Source organism: Hyla sarda, chromosome 2, assembly GCF_029499605.1.
Source record: "Hyla sarda isolate aHylSar1 chromosome 2, aHylSar1.hap1, whole genome shotgun sequence".
In the NCBI taxonomy this organism is placed as follows: domain Eukaryota; kingdom Metazoa; phylum Chordata; class Amphibia; order Anura; family Hylidae; genus Hyla; species Hyla sarda.
Window position 1 is genome coordinate 367129906 of NC_079190.1, and position 21903 is coordinate 367151808.

Here is a 21903-nt window from a genome sequence, read left to right on the forward strand (position 1 = left end):
AATAGGTTAAAGGACCTTAACATGTATAGCTTGGAAGAAAGACGAGACAGAAGGGATATAATAGAAACTTTTAAATACATACAGTGTATCACCATGGTAAAGGAGGTCAAAAAATTGTATGACCAGATGACCATAATACAAATTTATACACACCATCTTTTTAAAGGGGTTATCCAGGAACAGAAAAACAGAGCTAAGTTCTTTCAAAAAACGCTCCCTGTCTGTCTCTAGGTTGGGTGTGATTCTACAGCTCAGTTCCATAGAAGTGAATGGAGCCAATTTGTAATACTACAACCAACTTGGAGACAGAGAGGGAGTGTTTTTTGAAGGAAATTAGCTCTGTTTTTCTATTCCTGGATAACCCCTTTAAAGCTACCTTTTACAAACAATACAAAGCTGTTGTCCAAAGTTTACACATGTACTATGAACACATGTAAAGTTATGGGATCATACAGTAAAGACCACAACAGATGTGAACACAAAAATAATGTACATATAGGCACTACTCTACAAACTCAGTGTCTGCCAGTGTTTGACCTGGTTTGGTTATTTTCTGGGTAATATAGTAAATCCACAATTGGGTACAACTTACATGCATACTGTATATACTTTCTTGTTCACTTTCTCTACATTAGTCATTGTGTTAACACATGTTAATTAACCCCTTAAGGACCGGAGGTTTTTCCGTTTTTGCATTTTCGTTTTTTGCTCCTTGCCTTTAAAAAATCATAACTCTTTCAAATTTACACCTAAAAATCCATATGATGGCTTATTTTTTGCGCCACCAATTCTACTTTGTAATGACGTCAGTCATTTTGCCCAAAAATCTATGGTGAAGCGGGGAAAAAAATCATTGTGCGACAAAATTGAAAAAAAAAACGCTGTTTTGTAACTTTTGGGGGCTTCCGTTTCTACGTAGTACATTTTTCGGTAAAAATGACACCTGATATGTATTCTGTAGGTCCATACGATTAAAATGATACCCTACTTATATAGGTTTGATTTTGTCGGACTTCTGGAAAAAATCATAACTACATGCAGGAAAATTAATATGTTTAAAATTGTCATCTTCTGACCCCTATAACTTTTTTATTTTTCCGTGTATGGGGCGGTATGAGGGCTCATTTTTTGCGCCGTGATCTGAAGTTTTTAACGGTACCATTTTTGCATTGATAGGACTTATTGATCACTTTTTATTCATTTTTAAATGATATAAAAAGTGACCAAAAATGCACTATTTTGGACTTTGGAATTTTTTTGCGCGCACGCCATTGACCGAGCGGTTTAATTAATGATATATTTTTATAATTCGGACATTTCCGCACGCGGTGATACCATATATGTTTATTTTTATTTACACTGTGTTTTTTTTTTTATTGGAAAAGGGGGGTGATTCAGACTTTTAATAGGGGAGGAGTTAAATGATCTTTATTCACTTTTTTTTTTCACTTTTTTTTTGCAGTGTTATAGGTCCCATAGGGACCTATAACACTGCACACACTGATCTTCTATGTTGATCACTGGTTTCTCATAAGAAACCAGTGATCAACGATTCTGCCGGATGACTGCTCATGCCTGGATCTCAGGCACTGAGCAGTCATTCGGCGATCGGACAGCGAGGAGGCAGGAAGGGGCCCTCCCGCTGTCCTGTCAGCTGTTCGGGATGCCGCGATTGGCCGCGGCTATCCCGAACAGCTCGACTGAGCTAGCCGGGAACTTTCACTTTCACTTTTAGCCGCGCGGCTCAGCTTTGAGCGCGCGGCTAAAGGGTTAATAGCGCGCGGCGCTGCGCGCTATTAGAGGCGGGTCCCGGCTTCACTATGACGCCGGGCCCGCCATGATATGACGCGGGGTTACTGTGTAACCCCGCGTTATATCGGAAGAGCAGGACCAAGGACGTACCGGTACGTCCTTGGTCCTTAAGGGGTTAAAAAAACATACATAAAAGTATAAAAACACTTTAATTAACAAAACTGGTTTCTTAGAACAAAAATAGAAACACACAAGCTATTTTTCAGGACTCCAAAAGTTTGAACTGATGTGGGATACCAAACCAATCAGTCCACAAGTTGCCCTTCACAAAACCATGAAAGGATGGTGTTGGATGAGGTTGTAGGCAAACAGACCACATGTCACTTTTTCATCTGCCCTTGTGGCTATGTAGTCCAAACTGACCATGGGGACAGTTTCAAGTTCCAAACATTCCACAGGGTGTTACTTATCCTAGCAAGGACCCAGTTGACAGAAGACATGGATAGAGACCTTTCACAATCTTATTGCTATGTTGTAGCCATCTTCCAATCGAGCAAATGCTGATCACCAAAGGATGTTAAACTTGCCATGGTACAGCACTTTTGGGAGACATAAAATTGTCCCTTTAGGCTTCCCATACTATTATAGCACGACTGGATGTGTGCCTTGACCACTGCACAGTAGAGTAATCCCAAGCAACATGTTCCTTCACTTCTATATCTGGGCTACTATAGTCCCAGATATAGTTGTGCAAAACATATACTGCTTTAATGATTGAGTCTACTGTGTTCACATATAACTGCATCCCAAAGGTGCACTCCATGAAGCATCGTGCCTTGCTCAGATTTTTATTGAAAACTCCCTGCTGGGCATCCGGTCCCCTGTGTGGATATGGGCGCATCAGGTTCGGCATGAGTGGAAAGGCCTTTTCTGATACCATGACAAAGAAAACTGAATGCATGGTAACTGGACGAGGTTTCGGAGGAGAAACAATCTCTTGCTTTAGTAGAACTTGGTGACCAAATTCTGAAATCATCAGTACCTGTGAGTCCCCTGTACTACCATAGGTGCCAACATAGATGGCAATATACTGTAATTTACATTAGCCACCGCCATCAGGACCACAGAAAAATACTTTTTGTAATTGTGGAAATGGGTCTCTGATGCCGTTGGCTGCTGCACTCGTATATGCTTCCCATGGATGGTGCCTATGCAGTTAGGGAATAGGGGCACACACTGAAAGCCTGCTACCTGAAACCAAATCTTCTGGATCAGACTGGCCAATGAAATTGAAAGTAATTGAAATGAAAAGTACTGCCAAATCAGGTGGCATGTTGACTTGGCAATACCACAGATAACCAGTAGATTTACCAACAGAATTTTAGGTGCAACAATACACAACTCTCCCAGTTACAAAAAAATTTAAAGAGATTTAAAAAATTGAAAATAATACCCAAGTGCAAAAAATGCTCATAACAATACTCAAATAATGGCACAGGACAAGAAAGGTAATTCACACACAGAAGGCTATATTGTTTCAGCTACCCTTCATGGGTGCATTTCCAGCATGTTTGGCCCATCAGTTTAGACTGTAATCCAAAAATAGAAAAAGGCTGGAACCAAAAACACCATCAGGAAACACATACATCAAACAAAAACTTGTATGTAGTGGGGTACACTTTTCTCAAGTCTGTGCTTGATTAAAACCAATGTATAGGTGTATAAAATATATATATATGATTATATAAATATATAAATATATATACATATAGAATAATGTAGATCCAGTGAGTTAGATTTAATTAAAACAATTTAGAAATACAACAATAGTGATACTTCTTGTGCCCTTACATTGGACTTACCTCGATAAGACTGGCAGTAGATATACATTTTCTGCCTATTTTATTTTTAATTTTATTTTCTAATTTAGGTATAAGTAATAGGTGCTGGTATACCAGTTAAGCAAATAATAGGTAGCGCTATAGGTGCATGCACAGAGATCGTGCTATGCCGTGTGGAATACAATGTCTTATGATCTGAGCAGCGATGTCTCTGTGTGGCTCGTATCTGATAGAGATATTGCGTGTGGTAGCATGCCAGTAAGTGAGTGAATTCAGTGCGCTCTGCGGTGCTGGAGATTCCTTATATGTGTCCCACTTTACCCTGATGGCACAGGAATAGAGATTAGTGAGTGGGATATAGATAGTCTGTTATTGGTAATACTGTGGGTGCATGAAGCTGCGCTCTGCAGCGCTGGAGACCCCTCAAATGTGGACCACTCTACCCCGGTGGCATTGGGAAAGTTTGAGTGGGTTTAGGGGTTTGGCACACTGTGCCTCTTACCAGCAATGTCCTGGAGCAAGGTTACCAGGCATAGGTTTTCACCGGGGAGACATCTGCTGGCAGGCGGGATACGTGCAATCCTGGGAGCATGCTCCGATATAGTTTTTGCAGTCCAATGGATGATGTCGAGTTTGCCAATACAGGGGTACAGGTGGTGGAGGCTAGACTCGTTTCGAGGTACTCATCTACCTCTTTTTCAATAGCAAACAAAAACTACAATACAAAAACTTACCAAAATGTGATCAGCAGACTCTTCTTTGGAGAAATGGCTTGTTACAATCTGGTGTCCTGGTGTTCAAGATGTGGACCCAGAATGCCCACTAGATTATCAAAGGCCTCCATTTGTGTCTGGACAACGTTAATAAACATTTCTGGATAGCTGAAAATTAACATTTGTCTCAATATTTAGAACATCACCTCCTTTTGAAACCAAAAACCTACTAAACACTGCATAAGGAGGCCAAATATGTCCAAGATCATTCTGTAGAGCAATTATGGGGTGAACCCAATATCTTCACCACCTCCTGGTGTCTACTACACTACAAAGAATATAGCATTGTAACATTACTGAAAGGAGAAAAAACACCAAAGTTATGAGAGATTTGTATCTGGCACTGCCTGCAGTGATGGATTTCTTTAACCCCTTCCCGACCTATGACATACCTGTACATCATGGGTGGCAAGGTGTTCCCGACCCATGACATACAGGTACGTCATGAACATTTTTGCCGCTACTCGCGGCATCCTGCAGGGCCCGGAAAGATGGTGGCTATCACTGATAGCCAGCCATCTTACCATGCGACCACGGGGGGTTTCATCCCCCACCCACCCCCAGCGATCGCTGCTATCAGCTGGTCAAATCTGACTAGCTGATAGCAGCGTTTCGCTATCAGAATACATAGCAGCGCGGAGTGTGAGTCCCGATCACGGGGATCGGGACAGACACCGCTCTGCTAAGTGTCCCTGACCCGTCCCCCGGCGTCACTTACCCGTCCGAGCGGTGTCCCGAGCGGTCCCGGCGCGAGCGGATTCCTCCATGCGGTCCCGGCGGCGCTGCGTCCCGGCGGTGAGTTTCCAGCAGCAGGGCGGCATCTTCATTGGCAGCAGTGAGATCGCCGTAAAGCGATCTCACTGCTGCCTCTGGGAGTTTCAAAACTGCAACTCCCAGCATGCCCAGACAGCCTTTGGCTTTCTGGGCATGCTGGGAGTTGTAGTTTTGCAACATCTGGAGGTCCTCAGTTTGGAGACCACTGTATAATGGTCTCCAATCTGTGCTCTTCCAGATGTTGCAAAACTACAAATCTCAGCATGCTCAGTCTGTCCAGGCATGCTTGGAGTTGTAGTTCTCTAACATCTGGAAGAGCACAGATTGGAGACCATTATACAGTGGTCTCCAAACTGTGGACCTTCAGATGTTGCAAAACTACAACTCCCAGCATGCCCAGACTGCCCAAGCATGCTGGAAGTTGTAGTTCGGCAACATCTGATCCTTCAGATATTGCCGAACTACAACTTCCAGCATGCCTGGGCAGTCTGGGCATGCTGGGAGTTGTAGTTTTGCAACAAGTGGAGGCACACTAGTTGGGAAACATTGTCCGTTTCCTACCTCAGTGCCTCCAGCTGTTGCAATTGTTGCAAAACTATAACTCCTAGCATGCACTGACAGACCATGCATGCTGGGAGTTATAGTTTTGCAACAGCTGGAGGCACACTGGTTTGGAAACACTAAGTTTGGTTGCAAAACACTTGAAAGTTTATTACTTAACTTAGTGTTCCCAAACCAGTGTTCCTCCAGCTGTTGCAAAACTACAACTCCCAGCATGCACGGACAGCCAAAGGGCATGCTCGGAGTTTGCAACAGCTGGATGTTTGCCCCCTCCCCCCAATGTGAATGTACAGGGTACACTCACATGGGCGGAGGTTTACAGTGAGTGCTGCAAGTTTGAGATGGCGCAAATTTTGCGCTGCAGCTCAAACTTCCAGTGGCAAACTTGCTGTGAACCTCTGGCCATGTGACTGTACCCTAAAAACACTACACTACACTGACACTAACCTAAAATAAAAAGTAAAAAACACTACATATACACATATTCCTACACAGCCCCCCCCTCCCCCAAAAAATTAAAAACGTCTGGTACGCTACTGTTTCCAAAACGGAGCCTCCAGCTGTTGCAAAATAATAACTCCCAGTATTGCCGGACAGCCATTGACTGTCCAGGCATGCTGGGAGTTTTGCAACAGCTGGAGGCACGCTGTTTGGGAATCATTGGCATAGAATAACCCTATGTCCACCCCTATGCAAATCCCTAATTCAGGCCTCAAATGCGCATGGCGCTCTCTCACTTTGGAGCCCTGTCGTATTTCAGGGCAACAGTTTTGGGACACATATGGGGTATCGCCGTACTCGGGAGAAATTGCCTTACAAATTTTGGGGGGCTTTTTCTTCTTTAACCCCTTATGAAAAGGTGAAGTCGGGGTCTACACCAGCATGTTAGTGAAAAAAAAAAAATTATTATTTACACTGACATGCTGGTGTTGCCCTATACTTTTCATTTTCACAAGAGGTAAAAGGGAAAAAAGACCCTCTAAATTTGTAATGCAATTTCTCCCGACTACGGAGATTCCCCATATGTGGGCGCAAAGTGCTCTGGGGGCGCACAACAAGGCCCAGAAGGGAGAGTGCACCATGTACATTTGAGGTGATTTGCACAGGGGTGGCTGATTGTTACAGCAGTTCTGACAAACGCAAAACAATAAATATCCATATGTGACCCCATTTTGGAAACTACACCCCTCACGGAATGTAATAAGGGGTGCAGTGAGCATTTACACCCCACTGATGTATGACAGATTTTTGGAACAGTGGTCTGTGAAAATGAAAAATAAAATTTTTGATTTGCACAGTCCACTGTTTCAAATATCTGTCAAACGCCAGTGGGGTGTAAATGCTCACTGTACCCCTTATTAAATTCCATGAGGGGTATAGTTTCCAAAATGGGGTCACATTTGGGGGGGTCCACTGTTCTGGCACCATAGGGGCTTCCTAAATGGGACATGCCCCCCAAAAACCCTTTCAGAAAAACTCACTCTCCAAAATCCCATTGTCGCTCCTTCCCTTCTGAGCCCTCTACTGCGCCCGCCGAACACTTTACATAGACATATGAGGTACTTTCTTACTCGAGAGAAATTGGGTTACAAATTTTAGGGTGATTTCTCTCCTTTTACCCCTTGTAAAAATTAAAAAATTGGGTCTACAAGAAAATGCGAGTGTAAAAAATGAAGATTTAGAATTTTCTCCTTCACTTTGCTGCTATTCCTGTGAAACACCTAAAGGGTTAAAACACTTACTGAATGTCATTTTGAATACTTTGGGGGGGGGGGGGGGGTGCAGTTTTTATAATGGGGTCATTTATGGGGTATTTCTAATATGAAGACCCTTAAAATCCACTTCCAACCTGAACTGGGCCCTGAAAAATTACGATTTTGAAAATCTTGAGAAAAATTGGAAAATTGCTGCGGAACTTTGAAGCCCTCTGGTGTCTTCCAAAAGTAAAAACTTGTAAATTTTTTTATGCAAATATAAAGTAGACATATTGTATATGTGAATCAATATGTAATTTACTTGGAATATCCATTTTCCTTTCAAGCAGAGACTTTCAAAGTTAGAAAAATGCTAAATTATCAAAATTTTCATGAAATTTTTAGATTTTTTTTACCAAGAAAGGATGCAAATATCAGTGAAATTTTACCAATAACATAAAGTAGAATATGTCACGAAAAAACAATCTCGGAATCAGAATGATAAGTAAAAGCATCCCAGAGTTATTAATGCTTAAAGTGACAGTGGTCAGATTTTTAAAAAATGCCCAGGTCCTGAAGGTGAAAATGGGCTGGGTCATGAAGGGGTTAAAGGGGTATTCCAGGCCAAAACTTTTTTTTACATATCAACTGGCTCCGGAAAGTTAAACAGATTTGTAAATTACTTCTATTAAAAAATCTTAATCCTTCCAATAGTTATTAGCTTTTGAAGTTTTCTGTCTAACTGCTCAATGATGATGTCACGTCCCGGGAGCTGTGCATGATGGGAGAATATCCCCATAGGAACTGCACAGCTCCCGTAACATGACATCATCATTGAGCAGTTAGACAGAAAACAACAACTCAACTTCAGAAGCTAATACCTATTGGAAATATTAAGATTTTTTAATAGAAGTAATTTACAAATCTGTTTAACTTTCCGGAGCCAGTTGATATATAAAAAAAAGTTTTGGCCTGGAATACCCCTTTAACCAAGATACTCATCAAAAGTTGCATCTCAGGCAGTTGCAATTGTTGAATGCACAGTTCCTCTTCTGGAATGATTGCACTGGAAATTTGGTCCATCATATTAGGACTCAATCCTTTGGAGCTGTATTCTGCAACAAAAGAGGCACAGACACATTAGAACAATTTCCACCAAACCAAGAAAATGGCTGCCAGGAGAATCTAGATAAGCAGCGTATTTATACAGCTAATGTGGATTCAGTGGCATAGCTATAGAGGTCGCAAGGGTCACAATTGCGACCAGGCCCCTTAGCCAGGGGGGCCCCCAGGCCCCCCCTGCCACTGTACTATGTGCCAAAACAGCAGGTCCGGCTGACAGGTTGGGCCATCGCTGCCGGTAATGAAACTTCACCGGCCGGGCATGGGTCTTTAAAAATTCGGCGCAGGGCTGGAAAAGACCAGTCGCTGCTGGGAGTAGAGATGTCCCCTGCACACGTCTGCGCCATCCAAGCCCCTGAGCCCTGAAGTGTCCCTGCCTCTGAATACGCTGCATCCTCGGCATCTGGTGAGGTGAGCAGCGGCGGGGGAGGGGAGTATTCGAGGGTAGGAGACCAAGAATGATAGATATAATATATATGAATGTATGTGTGTGTGTATGTATGTATGAATGTGTATATGAATGTATGTGCTAATGTATGTATGAATGTATTTGTGTGTATGTCTGTACAATTGCCCAGGGCCCCCATCCCCAAGGATGCAGCATCCTATAGTGAACCTCTTGGCAGCTAATGGCTGCTAGCAGAGGTTCACATTACATGGGACTGCACAAAGCTGCCAGGGCCACCTTAAGAAGAGTTCCTGTGCTCCCTTAAGAAACCTTTTCCCATCATCCTTTGCCTCCGTCTTCACTGTTTTCTATTACAACCAGCGGCAGCTCCTCCTGCTGGTGTAATGTAATGGAGCTTATACCTCAGGAGTCAGAAGATGGAGGAGAAGGGGAGAGAGTCTTCATCTGAGGAGCCCAGAGTGACCAGTGCCCTGCCATGTGCATCATGAGGTGACTGACCCCCACAGCACTCAGCTTTCCTCCATAAAGTGACTGACCCCCACAGCACTCAGCTTTCCTCCATAAAGTGACTGACCCCCACAGCACCCAGCTTTCCTCCATAAAGTGACTAACCCCACAGCACCCAGCTTTTCTACATAAAGTGACTGACCCCCACAGCACCTAGCTTTCCTACATAAAGGGACTGACCCCCAATGCCCCCAGCTTTTCTACATAAAGTGGCTGACCTCCACAGCACCTAGCTTTCCTACATAAAGGGACTGACCCCCAATGCCCCCAGCTTTTCTACATAAAGTGATTGACCCCCACAGCACCCAGCTTTCCTCCATAAAGTGACTAACCCCACAGCACCCAGCTTTTCTACATAAAGTGACTGACCCCCACAGCACCTAGCTTTCCTACATAAAGGGACTGACCCCCAATGCCCCCAGCTTTTCTACATAAAGTGGCTGACCTCCACAGCACCTAGCTTTCCTACATAAAGGGACTGACCCCCAATGCCCCCAGCTTTTCTACATAAAGTGGCTGACCTCCACAGCACCTAGCTTTCCTACATAAAGGGCCTGACCCCCACAGCACCCAGCTTTCCTACATAAAGTGAGTGTATTATGTGTAAACTGTGTATGTTATGTGCAAATATATGTATATGATGTATAGACTGTACTGTGTGTTTATACACTTGTGTAGTGTGTGTCTCTGTATGTGTGTGTGTATTTATATGATGCCTGTTATGTATGTAGTGTGATGCTTTTTGTCATGCATGTACAGATACTAAAGAGGTTGTGCAGCAGCAGCTCTTCCTTTCTCCCAATCTGGCATCAGGCATGGAGGGACGTTGTTGCACGCTAGGTAAGATAATGGGCATGGAATCTAGATGACACCCAGTGAAGCCGGGAACCCGCCGTTAATAGCGCGCGGCACTGATCGCGGTGCTGTGCGCTATTAACCCTTTAGCCGCGCGCTCAAAGCTGAGCCACGCAGCTAAAAGTGAAAGTAAAAAGTGTCGGTTAGCTCAGGGAGCTGTTCGGGATCGCCGTGGTACAATCGCGGCATCCCAAACAGCTGTAGCACAGGAGGAAGGTCTCTTACCTTCCTTCCTGCAGTCCGATCGCCGATTGAATGCTTCAAGCCTGAGATCCAGGCTTGAGCAATCAATCGCCGAAAACCCTGATCAATGCATCCCTATGGAGATGCATTGAACACTGTTAAAGATCAGTAAATGCAATGTTATAGCCCACTATGGTGGCTATAATATTGCAAAAGAAAAGTGTAAAAAAATCATTAACCCATTATCCCTTCCCCTAATAAAAGTTGGAATCACCCGGCATTTCCAATAATAAAAAAAAACCAGTGTAAATAAAAACAAAAATAAACATATGTGGCATCGCCGCATGCGGAAATGTCCGAATTAAAAAATATACCACTAATTAAACCGCACGGTCAATGGCGTACGCGCAAAAAAATTCCGAAGTCCAAAATAGCGTATTTTTGGTCACTTTTTATATCATGAAAAGATGAATAAAAAGCGATCAAAAAGTCAGATAAATGCAAATGGTACCGACAAAAACTTCAGATCATGGTGCAAAAAATGAGCCCTCATAGCATCCTGAACACGGAAAAATAAAAAAGTTATAGGGGTCAGAAGATGACAATTTTAAACGTATACATTTTCCTGCATGTAGTTATGATTTTTTTCTGAAGTAATACAAAATCAAATCTATAAAAGTAGGGTATCATTTTAACCGTATAGACCTAGAGAATAAAGATAAGGTGTCCTTTTTACCAAAAAATGTACTTCTTAGAAACGGAAGCCCCCAAAATTTACAAAATGGCTATATTTTTTCAATTTTGTCGCACAATGATTTTTCCCGTTTCGCCGTTGATTTTTGGGTAAAATGACTGATATCATTACAAAGTAGAATTGGTGGCGCAAAAAATAAGCCACAATACAGATTTTTAGGTGCAAAATTTAAAGAGTTATGATTTTTTAAAAAGGTAAGGAGGAAAAAACGAAAGAGCAAAAACCGAAAAACGCCCGGTCCTTAAGGGGTTAAGGACCCAGCCCATTTATACCTTAAAGGGGTACTCCGGTGCTTAGACATCTTATCCCCTATCCAAAGGATAGGGGATAAGATGCCTGATCACAGGGTTCCCACTGCTGGGGACCCCCGTGATCTTGCACGCAGCACCCCAGTTAAAATCAGTCCCCGGAGCATGTCCGCTCCGGGTCTGATTACTGGCAACCACAGGGCGGGCGGCGGGTGGCGGGTGACGTCACGCCTCTGCCCCCGTGTGACAGCTGTCACGCCCCCTCCCATAGGCTTGCATTGAGGGGCGGAGCGTGATGTCACACGGGGCGGAGGTGTGTCGTCACACGCCGCCCGCCCTGTGGTCGCCGGTAATCAGACCCAGAGCGAACATGTTCCGGGGACTGATTTTAACTGGGGTGCTGCCTGCAAGATCACGGGGGTCCCCAGCGGCGGGACCCCCGTGGTCAGGCATCTTATCCCCTATCCTTTGGATAGGGGATAAGATGTCTAAGCACCGGAGTACCCCTTTAAGGACCCGGCCATTTTTTGAACATCTGACTACTTTCACTTTAAACGTTAATAACTCTGGCATGCTTTTACTTTTCAATCTGATTCCAAGACTGTTTTTTTCATAACATATTCTACTTTATGTTAGTGGTGAAATTTTGTCGATACTTGCATCATTTCTTGGTGAAAAATTCTAAAATTTTATGAAAAAATTTAAAATTTTGCATTTTTATTTAATCTTTGAAGCTCTCTGCTTATAAGGAAAATGGATATTCGAAATAAATTATATATTGATTCACATGTACAATATGTCTACTTTATGTTTGCATCCTAAAGTTGACATGTTTAAAATTTTGGAAGACATCAGAGGGCTTCAAAGTTTAGCAGCAATTTTCCAATTTTTCACAAAATTTTCTATATCAGAATTTTTCAGGGACCAGTTCAGTTTTGAAGTGGATTTGAAGGGCCTTCATATTAGAAATACCCCACAAATGACCCCATTATAAAAACTGCACCCCTCAAAGTATCCAAAATGACATTCAGTTAGTGTGTTAACCCTTTAGGTGTTTCACAGGAATAGAAGCAAAGTGAAGGAGAAAATTCAAAATCTTCATTTTTTACACTCGCATGTTCCTGTAGACCCAGTTTTTGAATTTTTACAAGTGGTAATAGGAGAAAAAGCCCCCCAAAATTTGTAACCCAATTTCTCTCGAGTAAGGGGATACCTCATATGCGTATGTCAAGTGTTCGGCGGGCGCAGTAGAGGGCTCAGAAGGGAAGGAGCAACAATGGGATTTTGGAGAATGAATTTTGCTGAAATGGTTTTTGGGGGGCATGTCACATTTAGGAAGCCCCTATGGTGCCAGAACAGCAGAAAACCCCACATGGCATACGATTTTGGAAAGTACACCCCACAAGGCACAGTGGTCTCCAAACTGATCTCCTCCAGTTGTTGCAAAACTACAACTGCTGGGAGTTGTAGTTTTGCAACAAATGGAGGCACTCTGGTTGGCTAACATTGTCTGTTTACTAACTCAGTGTTTCCCTACCTGTGTGACTCCAGCTGTTGCAAAACTATAACTCCCAGCATGCACTGACAAACCGTACATGCTGGGAGTTGTAGTTTGGCAACAGCTGGAGGCGTACGGGTTGGGAAACACTGAGTTAAGTAACAAATGCTCAGTGTTTTGCAACCAGTGTGCCTCCAGCTGTTGCTTAAATACAGCCCCCCATGATGAGCGTTTTAGTTTAGCAACAATTGGAGGCTCCCTGTTTAGGAACACGCTGCATTATATGCGCTTTTCCCAGGGGAGAGCACAAAAAATGTACTAAACCATAATTCTCGTTTTTCTTTTCTTCTAATTTCAGATGTGTGAATGCGGAGGACTACGTCAGATTCGGTGGACTGCAATGATGACCAGCATTTTTTTAAATTTCAATAAAATGATTAATGAGGGCTGTGTCAGTGTTTTTTTATAATTGAATTTTCAGGGTTAGTAGTGGAAGCCATCTTATGACGGAATCCATTACTAAGCCGGGGCTTAGCCCCAAAATCAGCTAGCGCTAACCCCCAATTATTACCCCGGTACCCACCGCCACAGGGGTGCCGGGAAGAGCAGGTACCGACAGGCTCGGCGCGTCAAAAATGGTGCTCCTGGGCCTAGGCAGTAACAGGCTGGCATTATTTAGGCTGGGGAGAGCCGGTAACAATGGTCCTCGCCCACCCTGGTAACGTCAGGCTGTTGCTGCTTGGTTGGTATCTGGCTGATACTGAAAATAAGGGGAACCCTATGCGTTTTTTTTTTTTAAATAAAAAAAAAAAAAACTTGTGGTTCCCTCATTTTTTCAATATCAGCCAGATACCAACAAAGCAGCAACAGCCTGATGTTACCAGGGTGGGCAAGGACCATTGTTACTGGCCCTGCCCAGCCTAAATAATGCCAGCCTGTTATTGCCTAGGCCCAGAAGCGCCATTTTTGATGCTCCAGGCCTGCAGGTACCGGCTCTTCCCGGAACCCATTTGGCGTTGGGTACCGGGGTAATAATTAGGGGTTAGCGCTAGCTGTTTTGGGGGCTAACGCTAAGCCCTGGCCTGGTAATAGATTCTGTCTACAAGATGCCTTCCACTACTAAGCCTGAAAATTCAATTATAAAAAAACACAACACATTGAAAAAATATTTTTATTTAAAAAAACTCCCCCACAGCCCACGTTAGCCCTTTTATTGACATTAAAAAAACGCAGTTCATCGTCACAGTCCACCAAATCTGACATAGTCCTCCGCATTCACGCATCTAAATTTCGAAGAAAAAAACAACAACAAAAAGTTTTGGACTTTTTTTTGTTTCCAAACACCAGCAAAAACGCTAGAAGAAAATGCAAGAAAAACTGACAAAGCGCTCGAAAAAGCTGGGACAGTTTTTCTGGCGTTTTTGCTGTTGGACAAAAAACAATGGAATCCTGGCCTCAAAGCAGTAGAGCAAAATCCCTACGTCCACTTTTCCTGGGAGGTGTAGATCAGGTGTACAAATAGAACTGTGTGTAAATTTTGAACTTTGCACGAAATTTATCATGCGCCTTGCACAAGTATGGTAAATTTGGTGCAATTGCACCAAATTTAGACCAACCAAAATTATCTAAAAAAGATGTTTACCTACACCAACATTGATACATGTCCCCCACTGCCCCTTTATACACACATGGCCATCATACACACATACACAGCTTCTATATGCATATACACTGCCACTATATAGACACTCACTGCCATCATACACATATACAGCCACTATATACACATACACTGCCACTGTATATACACACACATCCATCATAAATATATACACTGCCTCTATATACACACACATCCATCATAAATATATACACTGCCTCTATATACACACACATCCATCATAAATATATACACTGCCTCTATATACACACACATCCATCATAAATATATACACTGCCTCTATATACACATACACTGCCCCTTTATACACACATGGCCATCATACACAGCTTCTATATGCATATACACTGCCACTATATAGACACACACTTCCATCATACACACATATACAGCCACTATATACACATACACTGCCACTGTATATACACACACAGCCATCATACATATATACACTGTCTCTATATAAACACATGGCCATCATACACAGCTTCTATATGCTTATACACTGCCACTATATAGACACACACTGCCATCATACACACATATACAGCCACTATATACACATACACTGCCACTGTATATACACACACACACATCTAGGGCTGGGCGGTATATCGGTTCATACAGAATACCGAAATTGGCTGCACGATATGAATTTTTCCCCATACCGCAATACTGGTATGGCCCCTCCCCCTTGGGAATGAATTATAAGCCCAGTGCAGTGCTGTCCCCACATCGGGGAACTAATCATACGTGACCCGCCAGCACTGTTCTACTCCCCTCACCAAATCATGTGTCCCGCCAGTTCTGTTCTGCTCCCCCCCACCAAATCATGTGACCTGCGAGCGCTGTTCTGTTCCCCCCCACCAAATCATGTTACCCGCCAGCGCTGTTCTGCTCCCCCCCCCCCCAATCAATTATCAGCCCAGCGGGGTACTACTCATATGTATCCGGCAAGAACTGCCCTCCTCCTCTTCGTTGGGGGCTGCCGGCGCTGGAACTCACTGTACGCCAGTGGTCTCCAACCTGCGGACCTCCAGATGTTACAAAACTACAACTCCCAGCATGCCCGGACAGACGTTGGCTGTTAGAGACCACTGGCGTACAGTATAGAGTTCCATCGCCGGCGGCCCCCACCAAAGAGGAGGAGGGCAGTGCTTGCGGGTGACATATGTGAGTAGTACCCCGCTGGGCTGATAATTAATTGGGGGGGAGCAGAACAGCGCTCGCGGGTCACATGATTTGTGGGGGTGAAAGAAATACCGTTATATACCGTGGAACTGCCATAAGTTACAAAAATACCATGATTCACATATTTGGTCATACCGCCCAGCTCTACACACATCCATCATAAATATATACACTGCCTCTATATACACATACACTGCCACTGTATATACACACACATCCTTCATAAATATATACACTGCCTCTATATACACACACTGCCCCTTTCTACACACATGGCCATCATACACAGCTTCTATATGCATATACACTGTCACCATATATACACACACTGCCATCATACACACATATACAGCCACTATATACACATACACTGCCACTGTATATACACACACAGCCATCATAAATATATACACTGCCTCTATATACACATACGGCCATCATACACAGCTTCTATATACATATACACTGTCACTATATAGACACAGACTGCCATCATACACATACGTACAGCCACTATATGCACTGCCACTGTATATACACACACATCCATCATAAATATATACACTGCCTCTATATACACACACTGCCCCTTTATACACACACACTGCCATCATACACACATACACAGCTTCTATATGCCTATACACTGCCACTATATAGACACACACTGCCATCATAAATATATACACTGCCTCTATATACACATACACTGCCCCTTTATACACACATGGCCATCATACACATACACAGCTTCTATATGCATATACACTGCCACTATACATACACACATTTCCATCATACACACATATACAGCTACTATATACACATACACTGCTACTGTATATACACACACATCCATCATAAATATATACACTGCCTCTATATACACACACATGACCATCATACACATACACAGCTTCTATATGCATATACACTGCCACTATATAGACACACACTGCCATCATTCACACATATACAGCCACTATATACACATACAATGCCACTGTATATACACACACATCCATCATAAATATACACACTGCCTCTATATACACATACACTGCCACTGTATATACACACACATCCATCATAAATATATACACTGCCACTATATAGACATACACTGCCATCATACACATATATACATCCACTATATACACTGTCACGGTATATACACACACATCCATCATAAATATATACACTGCCTCTATATACACTCACTGCCCCTTTATACACACATGGCCATCATACACACATACACAGCTTCTATATACACACACTGCCTCTTTATACACACATGGCCATCATACAGAGCTTCTATATGCATATACACTGCCACTATATAGACACAGACTGCCATCATACACATATATACAGCCACTATATACACATACACTGCCACTGTATATACACACACAGCCATCATAAATATATGCACTGCCTTTATATACACACACTGCCCCTTTATACACACATGGCCATCATACACACATACACAGCTTCTATATACACACACTGCCCCTTTTTATATATATATATATATATATATATATATATATATATATATATATACACACACACACAAACAGCCCCCATACAAGTAAGTACCTGTGTGCAGTGTAGCTTGCTGCTCCGCTCCTCTATTGCAGAACTGGGCAGGAAGAGGAGGGACACGTGAGCCGACGTCACTGGCCAGCTGCTACTAGCAGGCCCTGCTGGTAACTAAGAGTCGCGCACAGGCATGTCTCATACCAACTGCAGCCCCTGCCATTTTAAAGTGACAGTGTGCTGCCCTCCTCACAAGAAAGACTGTTGGGGCCAAGTGGGCTCCCCTGAGGGTCCGGGCCCCTTACTGTACCCCCCTGATGGCGGCCCTGTCTGTGTGACCCTATTCTTAAGAGGTTAATTACATTTCAGTATAGAGGTAAAATTAACCAATCAGCAAAGTCTTACCAAGGGAAAATAAAAGCCTGGACTGAACCATTGACTGGTGGGTAAAATAAACTAGCAGGTCAACAGCTGCAAAATGGATGATATTAAAAGAAATGAGAGCAAGAAGACAAAGCACTTTCCCATCTTTGTTTCAATCATATAGCTACCATCTTTATCATTTTTACTGTGTTTTTGGGGCAGTTTATATGGTCCTGTAGTAGTACAGTCCAGCTAGGAGCAGTTGCTATGACAACTGTTATGCTGCAGCAGCCATTTTAACTGCCATCCTAGAAACAGCTTAACAACCAGTCGAGCGCCTGTCCTGAGTGCCCCCCAAATGTATGAAGAAGATGCCACTTCTCTCTGTGCCCTGGTCTGATAATGTAAGGTGATTACAGATTGCGTACAGGTTTGGGCAGTGTTGGCACAGATGTGAGCGCTCCCATTACACCAAATATCTACAGTCTAGGACAGTGTTTCCCAACCAGTGTGTCTTCAGCTGTTGTAAACTACAACTTCCAGGGCGCCCAAACAACAGAAGGCTGTCTGGGCATATTGGGAGCTGCAGAACACCAAGAAAAACACCAATTCTGCTGCATGGCGTTTTTTCAGCCAAAAAATGCTGCGGCCAGATGTTAGCTGTAAATCAATGAGAAATCGCAAAATTCTTATTCCACTTGGCATTTTTCACTTTGGCGTTTTTTTAATCCTTTTGGCGTTTTTTTTCACTCTTTTAGCGTTTTTCAGATCGTTGGTTATCGCAGGATGTTGAGCCACTGGCGTTTTTTTTTTTTTTTCCAAAATCGTGGCGTTTTTCTCCCATTGAAGTCTATGGGAGTGAATAAAAATTCCATCTATCTTTTTTATAACAACATTTTTATTAATTTTTAAACAGGGATCAATTTATGTGGGCGGGTGGAGACCTAAAAATGTAGCCAACAATAATAAAAATGTAGTGTGTATGGGGGAGATTTATCAAAACCTGTCCAGAGGAAAAGTTGCTGAGTTGCCCATAGCAACCAATCAGATCGCTTCTTTAATTTAAGTCTTCTGAAAAATAAAAGTAGTGATCTGATTGGTTGCTATGGGCAACTTAGCAGATTTTCCTCTGGACAGGTTTTGATAAATCTCCCCCTATGTGTTTTTCACTTTTTTTTATTTTTTATTTTTATTTTTTAGGTAGTACTACTACTCCCAGCATATAACACAGTGTTCCAGTAAGTACCTGTACTAATTGACAGTTTGCCCGTTGTGATCCTCCTGTATAATTACTAGATGCAGCGGCCGCTCTTCTATGGTCCCCTACACTGCCGTATATATACACCTATTCATATTTCCCGCAGAGAGCTGTGATTGGCCAGATGGTTCCAGCCAATCATAGCTCTCTGTGGGAAATAGGAATATGTGTATATATATATACGACAGTGCAGGGGACCATAGGAGAGCGGCCGCTGCATCTATACATTATACAGGAGGATCACAGCGGGTGTCAGGAGGAGTGATACCAGCTGTGATCTTTCCTTACCTGCAGGTACTACTACTCCCAACATGGAGCACACTCTGCTCACTGCTGGGAGATGTAGTACCTGCATTAATAGACAGATCGCAGTGAGTGTCAGAAGTTACACTCGCTGCGATCTGTCTATTAATGCAGGTACTACAGCTCCCAGCATGGAGCAGAGTCTGCTCCATGTTGGAAGTAGTAGTACTTGCAGTTAAGGACACATCACAGTGGATGTCACTACTGACACCTGATGTGATCGTCTTGTCTATTGCAGAGATGGAGCGGCTGTATACAGCACTCGCATGTCTGCTCTGTACACCGGCCACTCAATCATTGATATTTCCCTCAGAGCTGTGATTGACTGCAACCATCCGGCCAATCACCACTCTGGGTGGGAAATATGAATGAGTGATGTTCTATTCCCATCACTGGCCGGAGTACAGAGCAGAGATGTTAGTGCTGTGTAGAGCTGCATCTCTGCTATATAATGGACGATCGCATCGGGTGTCAGGACTGAGACCTGGGGCGATATGTCTATTACTACAGGTATTACTGCTCCCATCATGGAACACTCTGTTCCATGCTAGGAGTAGTAGTACTACCTAAAAAATGTAAAAAATAGAGAAAAAAAGTGAAACACACACGCTTTCTTAAACATTAATTAAAACTTAGTTATACAAAATTTAGATTTTGTTAAATACATTTTTTGCCATCACTACTGCATCCTTTTATTTTTTTTTTTGGTACTAAACTAATTTTGGGTACCAAAAAAAAAATAAACAAAAGGTGCCAAGAATGCAATTTCCACACAAATGAAAAAACAACAGAAAAAACAACAGACACAGGACATTGCACTGGCGCTTTTTCAGGCGTTTTTTTCAACCCAAAAAACGCAGGACAAAAAAACAAGTATAAACTTAGCCTTACACTGGTAGGGAAATACTGGTCTTAAAATTGGCAGAGTGGAATACTAAGCACACACACACACACACACACACACACATATATATATATATATATATATATATATATTGCTATCTACTTAATATATATGGAAATATAGATATGTATAAAGTGTAGTGTAATGTAGAACAAAACCATGTCAAAACACCTCTCAGTAAGGTAACACCTGATTGGCTGATGAAACAAAGAGACCATTAGAACATTGGCTGCTGACATCACAGTAGGGCAGCTGGTGACATCATCATAACAGACATGATACGTAGCCAGATGAACAGAAAAATCTCTCATTTGCTCACTAGAGTTTAGCAGAGACACATGTCAGAGCCCATTGCCCATTGCTGTAGTTTTCTAGTGACTTTATCGTCTTTTTCCATTGTCATAAAATGAAGTAAACAAAGAAAAAATAATTTAGTGGAGAAAGGAGAAGATGGAAGAGAGCTGAACGGAGACCAGAACAGTGGAAACCGTGTCCAGGAGCCGCCCAGTACAACTAAGGTACAGAGAAAGAAAAGGTTATTACATTCCTGCTAAATATCTGGGCCTGAATGACCTAAAAGAGAAAGAAAACTTCCAGCAAAGAAGAGAGAAGTGTAAGTGGCCTTCAAGGACCCTGCTACATCCATCTGATGGGCAGCACAGGTAGGAGGACATCATGGAAGAGCTAGAATTGTCTATCACTTTTACCACAGGACTCCAGGTTACAGCCACAATAGGCCAGATTTACTATTGACTGGTGCCATATTTAGGGTAGGTTCACACGTACAGGATCTGCTACATATTTTCAGTGGCTGATTTTGCTACCCATTGACCTCAGTATATGTAGCAGATCCTGTACATATTATGAGTTTTATACACTTTTCAGGTGCATTCCAAAAAGGGGGAGTGGTTTAATAAAAAGGTGGTCTGACCTAGGCTGCGGCATCATGCGCTAAAAATGCACCAAACTTCTGGAGTAAATTTCTGCTACAGTTTAAATGGGTTATCCAGGGTTAGAAAAACATGGCTTCCATCCAGTAAGGCTGGGTTCACACTACGTTTTTCAACTAAGGTTCCCGCATACGTTTTCTATCAAAAACCGTATGGGGAAAAAAACGGATGGAACAGTATGGGAAAAAGTAAACCGTATGGGTTTTTAAACAGTATACTGTTTTTAAAAGTGCATACTGTTCCGTCCGTTTTTGTAGAAAAAAAACCCATACGTTTTTGAAAATTTTGTCCATTTTTAATGGGAGGGGTCTTGGGTGGGGACTTTAGGATTCAAATGCGCATGTGCAAAGTAAAAACGTATACGTTTTGTCCGTATGGAACCGTATACATGTGCGTTTCCCATTGACGTCCATGTTAAAAAAACGTATGCAGTTGCAGTACGGTTTTTAAACCGGAGTCAAAACCGTGGTTGACCACGATTTTGTCTCCGGTTTAAAAACCGTACTGCAACCGCATACGTTTTTTTAACACGGACGTCAATGGGAAACGCACATGTATACGGTTCCATACGGAAAAAACGTATACGTTTTTACTTTGCACATGCACATTTGAATCCTAAAGTCCCCACCCAAGACCCCTCCCATTAAAAATGGACAAAATTTTCAAAAACGTATGGGTTTTTTTCTACAAAAACGGACGGAACAGTATGCACTTTTAAAAACAGTATACTGTTT

At 42.7% G+C, this 21903-nt stretch overlaps 2 long non-coding RNA genes across 5 annotated transcripts in view; one reads left to right on the forward strand and one right to left on the reverse strand.

Annotated features, from left to right (window-relative positions):
• Nucleotides 1-17744, reverse strand: part of LOC130356621 (uncharacterized) — a 28399-nt gene extending 10655 nt beyond the window's left edge. The window contains exons 1-2 of the long non-coding RNA XR_008888948.1: nt 17452-17744; nt 4328-4474 (exon numbers count right to left, since the gene is read on the reverse strand). This is a non-coding gene — a long non-coding RNA (uncharacterized LOC130356621). The remainder of the gene's footprint in view (nt 1-4327; nt 4475-17451) is intronic.
• A 2701-nt stretch (nt 17745-20445) lies between these two features.
• LOC130356620 (uncharacterized) overlaps nt 20446-21903 on the forward strand; it is a 227812-nt gene continuing 226354 nt past the window's right edge. For 3 of the 4 annotated variants that reach the window (XR_008888946.1, XR_008888945.1, XR_008888944.1), the window contains exon 1: nt 20446-20881. This is a non-coding gene — a long non-coding RNA (uncharacterized LOC130356620). The remainder of the gene's footprint in view (nt 20882-21903) is intronic. The other variant, XR_008888947.1, reaches the window with a different exon arrangement.